We start from the raw sequence: 10,305 nt of genomic DNA, 5'->3' as shown, positions 1-10,305 counted from the left end.
CATATCTACCACTCTCCACCTGCTCCTTTTACTCCCAACACTCTTACCTTTGGCTTTTTCTAAAACATGCCAGGTTCACTCCTGTCTCAAGAATGAATCGTCTTTGCATTGGTTGTTCTCTCTGCCTGAGACATGCTTCCTCCAGATCTCTCAGTGTTGAGTGTTTTCTGATCAGAGACCTTCTAAGGCCATTCTACTTGAGATAGCAGTTCCACCCAACTTCCCCCACCCCACCATTTTATTTTTTATATCTTTAACTGCTTTATTTTTTCTTTATGCAATCATCATTATATGACATCATATAATATCGTTGTTGTTCATGACAATGTAATCTCCATGAGTGAGGAGGCTCCATCTGTCTCCAGTACTTAGCAGGTGCTCCGTAAATATTGTGGAATAGTGAATGAGTGTGAATGATGAATTAAGGAATAAATAATATTAAACATCCTTTTTTGCTAAGTTCACCAGTTCTTTCTGCTTGAGGACACTTACCCCATTTCATAGATGGCAACCTAGCATAACATAATTGTTCTCTGGTGGGGTCTTATTTCTCCCCAGAGCTTTGTGCGTTGCAAATGTTCTAGCCACTTTGAAGAGATGCCAGCAATCTCAAACTGACAGGAGGAAAAGTTCTCTAATATGCCCTCAAAAAAGGCCTGAAGTGCCCTCCTCCCACTGAAAGGACACTTAGACCAATTAACGAGCCACGAGTCACAAAAACATTTTCCTAAAATTATCAGTCTTGAAGCTCAATGATATATTCTCCAATAACCATTTATTGCATGTGACTATATGGCAGGTGCTGAGCTGGACATCAAATATATAAAATTAGATAAAATATAGTCACTTGGAAGGTTCCTTCAGTTTTTCTTAGTTTTATGTACATGGTGTTTTTTTTAATTAAAACACCTGATTTTTCAATAACACATAACTTTTTTTTTAATTTCAAAGAATGAACATATTTTTTATTCTCTACCCTGGTAGGCGCTACCTTAGGATCGCGCCTTCCCAGTGACTATGTCTCTCTGGGTGCATACTCTCCTCCTGCCCTGTCTCACAGAGTGTGTCCATCTGTTCAGAGTTTTGCCCGCTCACCATACTCTTGACTCCACTCCTTCCAACTGCCCCTCCATCATTCAATCTCTATCAATTTCATTATCAAATGTCTCAAAAGGACATCTCAATTCTTTACTGCAGTTTTTTCCTTACCTGTCATCAGCTCTCCTCTTAAGCCCAATGCCACTTTCTACATTCTCGTCCCCCTGGCACTGTCTAAAGTATCTGACCCTGCTGAACTCTCCTTCCTCCTCCTCAGACTCTCTGCCTCAGCTTAGTTGTTCATACACTACTCTGTTCTCTTCTCCTCTTTACTCTGTGAGCACTCTTCAGTCTCCCTTCTAGGCTTATCTCCATTTTCCTACACCCTGCCTGCGGGGAGCTCCACAGGCTCTGCCTTTCAGCCCCTCTTCCCCTTTGATAGTCTCATCTGCATCCATGGCCTCAGCCGTCATCTCTTTAGGGGGTCTCACAGGTCTACATATTCAATCACAACCGCAAGCCTAAACTCTAGTCCCAGAGAATCATTTGAATCTTGCAGCACACCTAGCACATAATAGGTTTTAAAGATGTGTTGAATAGAGAAATAAATCGACAGCAAGTTGTAGTCAATAAAGGCTAACATTTGTGTATTAAGGCAATGACATCAGGGCAAGTGAAATGTTCCAGAGTGAAAGGTAATGGCACTTAAAAACTTGTGAGTGGGTGAATTTGCTTTAACAAGATCCTTTGATGAAAGAAATCTTACTCATCGACACTGGCATCTTTTAAGCTCCAATTATTTCTGGTTAGTCATGTGGCTTTTCATATGATCCGCTGCTTTTGGCAGGCTACTTAAGCAAGTTTATATCACAGTCAGCAGCCAAAGCCTTCCTATTTTCAGTGTTTTCCTTGATGAGAACGATTGAACCTTCAGGGCTGGTACTTCTGAGTTCACTGGGGCTGGTAGAAGTCAGTGCAGGCATCAGCAAGGCATGTGCAAACCTCCAGTCTGGGCAAGGACAGCCACCTTAAATAGCCCAGAACAGAATCTTTGGAAGAAATCTTTCCTTCTCTGGTTCTGACACATGCTTCTTGAATGATTCAATGGTAAATGCCCTTTTCGTGAGTTCATGATTACAAACTCAGGAATTGGTTAAATGGTTTAATCATGTACCTAGTGTCACAGACAGGAAAACGTTGAGTGCAGGAGGACAGAGGGCCAGAAATGAACTGTTGCCCTAACTTTCTCCTAACCCTGACTGCCTGACTGAGCAAAAGAGCAAAAAAATCCCTCTCTAAGGTCTCCTCAGGTCTGAAATTCTGTGAGTCTGTGAAACTATGAATTTTCAAAAAGATGGGCCTCTGGGAAATGGATAGCCTACTCTCACTGGACATTTTTCCAAATGACAGTGGGATTGAGGTTCCTTAGCCCTCCACTCTATGGTTTTCCTTACTAAGCAAGATAAGCAGGTGTTATGAAATGCTAGCTAGCCCCAGTAATTACCACCGGGTGACAATAGACAACTCATATACCTACGCCTGAATCCAAGTGCCCCACACTAGAATATATAATAACTTCAGATAATGAAAGCGGGTTCTCCCCTTTTCAAGGAGAGACCATTCTTTAAGCATAGAGTACACCAAGGGTGCTGAATCTCTCACAGAGGTTCCGAGAGAAGAATAACTTCATACTCTCCACAGTTCAAACCTGAGGTCAACAACACAGTCATTCCCTGACTTTAGAAAAGTTGCTTACTCTCTCTGTGCTTCAGCTTTCAGATCTATATACCAACTACCTTACATGGCTCTAATGAGGCTATTTTGTGGATATGAAAGCTCTCAAGGCCCAGCAGGCACTGACATGAATTTAATATGTGTTAGTTCTCTTCCTCTCAGGACTCCCCGTTAGCCCATTTCAGTTTCTATCTTGGTATTATTTTTATTAACTTTTTGCCCCCTTTATCTTTGAGTTAAATACTGCTTTCACCTGTGTTTACTATGTTTCACAATAAGCTGAGGCACCTCTCAAACACAAAATTTAGACAATCCAGAATGAAAAAAAGTGCCAAGTCATCCAGCGTAGAACCACCATCTACTTTTAGATTTATGGACAAAAGTTGAAATATTTCATCATCCCCCCAAAATTCCACTGGCCCATAACAACTTTAGTTTTACTCAGTATTTTTTAAATACTGACAGTTATTTCCTGGCTCATTCTTGATAACTATCCCAGAATCTTCCAGGAAGCTGGCAGTCTCATCTTACCCTAACTCCCTCCCCAACTGATTCAAATTCCAATATCCACCCAAAGCTGACCTCGGCCTCCACTAACACACTGCTCTTTCCACTGTCCACTGTCATCCCCGAAGAGTAACAATCATGATCCCTCTCACAGTGTAATGGAACAGGTTTCATAGCCTTCCTTTTTTCAGTTTGTCTCTGTTGTTCAGTACTTTCAGGTCCAATATTCGCTGTGTTCTTTGCAACTAGCCAACTTTCAGTTCACAGAGGAGGAAATTAAGGACAGGAAGATTAATGATTTACTCAACGCCAAGAAGTTACCAGCAAAGGTCAATGTTAAAACTGAGCTCCCTGCCTTTTCTTGATCTTATCCTTTCAGTTGATAACAGGGCCCTCAGTGCAGGGAAGGCTTTTCACAAAAATTTATTAAGTGTTATATGAATGAATGGTCAGCTTCCTCTACTGTAAATTGAGGGTGACACAGTTTCTTCTGAAATAGGTGCAACTTATTGTTTTCAGGATTAAGTGCTGGGATATTACCGAGGAGACCAGATGTCTGTGTTTAGTTCTGCCGTTTGAGCTTGATAAGACTTGATAATGCATACACAGTACATACACATGATGATACAACTCTCAGATATTTCATGATCTAAGTTGGGAAACAAAAATGGAAAATTTTCTTAGTCTCACAGTATGAGAAGAAAGAGGAAGGAAAATTATCATGCCACAGATAAATGCAGTAGTATTATAATTTATCATGTGCTTTCCTAAACCTTAGCTCAACCTCACATCAACCTCATGGGAATAGTAGGGCAAATATTATCATCTCCATTTGGCCTTTGACAAATTGAAAACTCAAAGAATGTAAGTGAATTTTCCCAGGTTACAAACTTAGTAAGTGGTGGAACCAAAACTTATTAAGAAGAACTTATTAAAAAGAAGAGCCCACATCTGCCTTTTCTATGAGAATTGGTCATTCTTGTTCGAGCAATCATCAGTGATAAAGTATTTATTCCTTGATGCCGACTACGGCTGTTTTTTAGTGGATGTGTTCTATGTTCCCACTTAAGAACCCTGAGGGCAGGGCTATGTCGTATTCAGTTTTGATTGCTTAGATATCAGTTTTGATATCCAAGCACAGTTCCTTTCACAAGGTAGAACCTCAATAATGTTTAATAACTCATATTCTTTTGATAGATAAAAATAACATTTTCTTAAAACAGGAGCTACATTTAGCAAGTTGGCCCTTCGGGACATTGACTGGTTTCCCTGGTTGCATTACCCAAGCAAGGATGAAAAGTTTATTTCTTAATGTATTTCCCATCAACTTGGTCTGAGCTTTTTATGAGGGGCATTTGTTCGTTTTAAGAGACAGTGTTTTAACTCTTTCTGAATGTGCCTTCTTCTGGCATTCCTAAAAGATCCCTGATACGCCAAATGATGAGAATGTATTCTCTCCTAAACACTAAGATCAGAAACATTATCCTATCGCCTTGATTTTTTTGGTTTATGGGTTTTTTTTTCCTTCTGTCCCTGTTGGTACAGGTTTCCCTGTTACTAGTCAGAAGTTAGTTTCACCCCAAAATCTGCTTCTCATTTTTAGGATGCAAGGCATGTTTAAATAAGAATCTTCATCATTAGTATAGATAATATTTATGGAGTGTTCACTGTATGCCATGCTTTTTATGCATTAACTCATTTAAGTCTTAAATGATTTAACTCATTTATGATCACATTATCTCATAGGAACCCTGTGGCATAGGGAATTGTTTTTTGTGTAATTAAGGAGATTGAGTCTTAGAGATTACATAGCCAGTAAGTAGCTGAGATGAGATTTGATCCTAGGTTTCACTGAATTTGGAATTTGACTACATAGCACAGTTCCTGTCACGATTGATGTTGCAGATGGACCTCACATTAGGGGAAGATAGTCTCAATTTCCTCTTGAAAACCTGATGGAGATAACTGAGATAACAAGAAGCCTAACTCATCCACACACCCAATCAGTGATTATGTAAAGAATTTTTACTTCAACATTCTCTGTAATAGTACACAAAACTACAATGCGAGGCAGCCAGATGACTCAGTTGGCTGGAGCGCAAGCTCTAAACAACAGGGTTGCTGGTTCGATTCCCACATGGGATGGTGGGCTGTGCCCCCTGCAACAAAAGATTGAAAATGGCCACTGGACTTAGAGCTGAGCTGTGGCCTCCAGAGCTAGATTGAAGGACAATGACTTGGAGCTGATGGGCCTTGGAGAAACACACTGTTCTCCAATATGCCCCAACAAAATTACAAAACAAAAACCTAGAAATATTAAAAACAAACAAAAAACTGCAATGAGATACCACCACACACCTATTAGAAAGGTTACTGTAAAAAAATAAAATAAAGTAAAATAAAACAAAAAATAACAATAGTTGGGGAGGATATAGAGTAATTGGAACCCTTATGCACTCTTAGGGGAATGTAAATGTTACAGACATTGTAGAAAACAGTACGGTGGTTCCTGAAAATAGGACCCTATATGATCTATATGATTCAGCAATTCCACTTCTGGGTATATGCCCCAACGTATGGAAAGTAGCATCTCGAAGGGGTATTTTTACACCGATGTTCATAGCAGTTGTTATTCACAGTAGCTAAAATGTAAAAACAACCCAAGTGTCCATTGACAGATAAATGGAATATTATTCAGCCTTTAAAAAGGAGGGAAATTCTGACATATGCTGCAACACAGATGAACCTGGAGGTCATAATGCTAAATGAAATAAGCCAGTCACAAAAGGACAAATACTGTATGATTCCACTTATATGAGAAACCCAGCATAATTAAAGTCATAGAAACAGAAAGTAGAATGGAGGTTGCCAGGGGCTAGGCAGAGGGAAAAAGGTAGAGTTATTGTTTAATGGGTTTAGAGTTTCAGTTTTATAAAACGAAAGTTATGGAGGTTGATGGTAGTGATGGTTGCACAACATTATGAATGTATTTAATACCACTGAACTGTACACTTAAAAACAGCTAAGATGGTAAGTTTTATGTTATGCATATTTTAGCACAATATTTAAAAAGTTGGGAAAAAATTAGACTAAAGTTGAGTAATTGCCAATTTATGGTCAATGTCAACAACTGATCCAAATATGTTAGATTAAAAAGTAGAATCATTTTGACACAATGAAAAACAAACAAGAAACCCAAGAGGGTCATATTCAGAGAGACAGGGCTTGTTTGTCCTCCACCTACAACAGGTAATGTGAATAAAGGTAGTTCAAAGGCACAGGTCCTCTGATGATACAATCGCTGCGTGGTAGGAAAGGCAGTGGGAGGTCTGGCAGGCCAGATGTCATTCGTCACAGGAAGACGGAAGGCACCCTCTCAGGAACATGTAAACGATATGAAGAGCTCTCTCGGAAGTTTACAACAAACATGCGCCAGCCCTGTGGGTTCTCTGTCTCGGGTGGTTTCACTCAGAATGATTTCTCTTCATCTTTAAGATTCTGGGAAGTATAATACGTCAGGCAGGAGATACCAAGTTTCTGAGCTGCCAGCCTTTAATAATGGTGAAGAAATTTTTTTCTGGGTGACCACACTTTAAGGTAGAGAACAGCAGGGCAGAGTCCAGATTTCTTCATGGGCTGTTTATTTTAAAAATCCCTAATAACTAACAGAGAAAAAACTGGATTTAGGAAGCTAAATTAAAAACTTATTTTGGTGACTTTCAGAAGGGACATTTCAGAACAAAACTTAATTGTAAATTTTATCATACTTTGTTCTTTGGAATGAAATTCATTTACTTCCGATTAAACACTGCTGGTTATCTCACCCTCACCTTTACTGCTATATTTCTGGAACATATTCCTTGTCCATTCCCCAGATTTTGGTTTTATTTTCAGTGGAAAAAGGATTTGATGGGTCATGTGTCCCTAGAATTCTTTTTGTAGTTTGTTCTAAGTTATTCACAGCCTTTCTCCTGGCTTGTCATGCACTTCTGAACCATTTGCCCACCATAATGAATGAAGTGGCTAAGCTAGATGCAGCTCAATTTAAGGCAGAGAGCTTCAGGTGGAAAGCCAACCAGGCTGTACAGGGATCACACCTGTGCCTTCCCTCTTAGTGTCATCATACCCTTATTCCAAATGAACACTAAATCTTACAGGGAACTGAGGAATTTAATAAACACTATATCATTGCAAGAACTTTATGCCATTTATAAACCACAGAAATGGAGGTCCATAAAATACCTAGAAAGTTACTGTACAACGTAATTGAACAACAAATCAAAATTTTATTCTAATGCTGGTTCTGCCTTTCATTCATTCATATGTAGGCAAGCATGTGGTCAGCAAATATTTACTGAATGGTTACTATGTGCAGGCCACTAGAAATGTAATGGTGAACAAGAGATATAAGGCCCCCACAGTTACAGAACTTAGTCAAGTGGGAGGAGGGGTACAGAAAAGTTGAGAGGAAATCACAACATCTTGTCATAAATGCTATCATAGTGGGAGAATTATAGTGTACTATTGGGACCACAAGGGAGGAGCAACCAACGTCGGGGTGTGAGAGGCGGGTGACCAAGGACTCCCAGGATGAAATCGTAGTTGATATTTAAAATACGACTTTTACTTAGTACAGGGGTGGGGTAGTGAAGAAGAGGAACAAACATGTACAAAGGCACAGAGGCTAAAAAGAACATACCATTAATTCCATGATGTTTTGACAATCTTCCCACATTTTACTTTTCTTCTCTGTGACAGAAGGCAGTATCGTGGCCAAACAACATTGGGTCAAGATTGTATCCAGAGTTGCTGAAAGCTGTTACTCATAAAACTTGTTTTCTCTGTTTATAATGGTTAAGCTGTTTGGATATGTCATTTATTGCATTCCCACTTAAAATGTGTCCAACTTGCAGACAGGGAACACAGCTCATCTATTTCCCAGAACCCAGGCCAGCATGCTGTATACATTGGAAGCTTAAGAAATGCTGATACTAAACAAATAGATAAATGGCAAAGAAAGGTCAGCAACAAAGCTGGAACTCCCAGAATTTTCTAGGGAGCGGCAGTGTTTATCCCACAAGGTTTTTTAATGTAGCATTACTTGCTTAACTTTCAACTTTAAGACTTTAGTCACAAAGATCCTTATTAAATAGTTTCCTGGCAGTGCAAATAGTCGCTGCCCCTCTGACTAGAGTTAGTTGACTCGGTTGATTAAGGGGCCAAAATGAGGAGCTTCAAGTCCTGTTAAAGGTTAATTAGGTTCAGGGAGAGAAAGAAGATCTGTTGTTTCATAGGCCCACACGTGACCCACACTCCGCACTCTGGCCAGACTGAGAAACAGCATTGCGTACAGCACTTGGCCCATATTATACACTAGGCACTGTACGAGGTGCCGTTGACATGAATATAAATAAGAAGTAGTTTCTGCCCCTATAGTGGACCTGGAACTCAGTAGTTGCTCAATGAGTATTTGTTGAGAAACAGAGTGAACACAGTCCCACATATAGAAACAAAACACTTTTCATAAAATATGTCCCAGTTGTGTTTTTATAGGGACTCTCTCATAGGCTATGGAAATTTTTGTATCCTATGAACTCTTTGTAGTCTTACAAAAAGCAAATTCCTCCTCTGAAGTCCCGAGGAAACTCCTACCACCGTTTTTGAAGACAGTAAGAGCTACAGCTGCTGAATGGGGCCCTGGTCCCCATCTCACGCAGACTGCAGCATAAGCCTGTTCCAACAATACGCTACCCTGGGCGCAGTTTCAGAGTGTTGCTCTGAAAATCACAGCACATGACTAAGTAAACTGCAATCATCCTGAGAGACTGCACTTCTACAAAGAATGCACATTTACAAGTAGCAGTACTCCATCCCGCCCTCGGATTGCCCAACTCCAGTGTCCACGGCCAACAGGAAAAGAGTCCTGACAGCAGGGATCAGTAACATTTCTTGATGCAGAGGACAAACATACTTTCTTCCTCTGAAAGCTGGAAAATCAGGTTCACTAGTGTCACATTTATTCATAAACATACTCAAAATAAGGTCTATCTCTCCTCAAGTAAGACAGTCTCAAATCTCAGGGAGTCATATAGGAGTTTCTGGGCAAATAAATGCAGGCAGAGGAGCTGGTGGCCAGAGACAGAATTCCAGGAAAAGGAAAAATACTAGCAGCAGCAAACACTTACATGTTTACAATGCGATAAGCACTATTCCAGGCCTTATGAGGTAGGCTCTATTATCGTTTCCATTGTGGGAACTGATACACAGAGAGATCACGTAAGTTGGTCTCACACAGCCAGAAAGTGACAAAGCCACAGTGAGAACTAGAGCCTGAGCTCTTAACCACAGAAGGCCCAGAGATGAGAGAACAGGGCCTTCTGGGGGAAATGGGAGTTGACATAAATTGGACAGAGTGGTCATGAAGGAGCATCAGAAGCAAAAGAAAGTGAAGAGATAATGGGCCAGATTATAAAGGGTCTGTGTACCCTGCTAAAGTTTGTACCTAATCCTGAGAACAACTGGAGCCATGAAAGTTTATAACCAAGATCAGATCTACATTTCAGGAAGAGGGCCAGAAACAGCATAGAGAATGGATTGCAGAGGGGCCAGTGAGCAGAAGACCAGCTAAGATGGTACTGTAACTGTACAGGTGACGAATGGTGAGGGGCCCAACTAACGGAGTAGGAACAGGGAGAGAGGGAGGGACAGCTACCGGAGCTATTTAAATGACAGCATTCATGGAATGAGAAGGGAAACTGGCTGGATATGGAAGTTGATCAAAAAGGAAAGGAAAACAAGATGACTTCTAGGTTCAGGATTGGGTAGAAGCTATGCCATTAACTGGAACAGGGAATATTAGAGTACATGGTTTAGGAGAAAGACAGTTTGTTCAGTTGGGGAACATTACATTTCAGATGCCTGTTCCAGCTGTCTATTGCTACATAACAAGCCATCCCAAAACTTAGTAGTATAAAACAATAACTTAAGATTGTTGCTCATGGTTCTGAGTCAACTGGGCTCAGATGG

General features: G+C 40.3%; 1 long non-coding RNA gene across 1 annotated transcript; it reads right to left on the bottom strand.

Moving 5' to 3' along the window:
* Nucleotides 1–6,374: 6,374 nt before the first annotated feature.
* Nucleotides 6,375–8,365, bottom strand: LOC141568597 (uncharacterized). The gene is made up of 2 exons (XR_012491761.2): nucleotides 7,979–8,365; nucleotides 6,375–6,941 (listed from the first exon to the last, which is right to left on the bottom strand). It is a non-coding gene; the product is annotated as an uncharacterized LOC141568597 (long non-coding RNA).
* Between the last annotated feature and the right edge of the window lie 1,940 nt (nucleotides 8,366–10,305).

Source organism: Rhinolophus sinicus, chromosome 7, assembly GCF_057876585.1.
Source record: "Rhinolophus sinicus isolate RSI-liver-muscle chromosome 7, RSI-T2T, whole genome shotgun sequence".
Lineage (NCBI taxonomy): Eukaryota > Metazoa > Chordata > Mammalia > Chiroptera > Rhinolophidae > Rhinolophus > Rhinolophus sinicus.
This window is presented reverse-complemented; position numbering and strand designations above follow the sequence as displayed.